The following is a 355-nucleotide window of genomic DNA, read 5'->3' on the forward strand; positions in this document are numbered from 1 at the left end:
TAGCTCTAAATTAGACGGGCTACGTGTAGTCTGCTTTTAGCCCACCTGGCGAAATTGAGGCAATCTGTGGTCCAATTTTAACGGCTTGGCTATAGCCCTATACCAGTAACCAGACCGTGACGTGACATGTGGCCTTGTATGGTTACCCATAGGGCTGTCTTTCATTTTATAAATAAAAATGCAATTACAATTCCCAGCCGCTAGTTAAAGTGCTCTGAATTTAACCCATCCAAAGTGCACACACACAGCAGTGAACACACCATGAACACACACCCGGAGCAGTGGGCAGCCATTTATGCTAACCGGGGAGCAGTTGGGGGTTCGGTGCCTTGCTCAAGGGCACCTCAGTCGTGGT

Source organism: Sinocyclocheilus rhinocerous, unplaced genomic scaffold, assembly GCF_001515625.1.
Source record: "Sinocyclocheilus rhinocerous isolate Xijiao unplaced genomic scaffold, SAMN03320098_v1.1 scaffold397, whole genome shotgun sequence".
Taxonomy (NCBI): Eukaryota; Metazoa; Chordata; class Actinopteri; order Cypriniformes; family Cyprinidae; genus Sinocyclocheilus; species Sinocyclocheilus rhinocerous.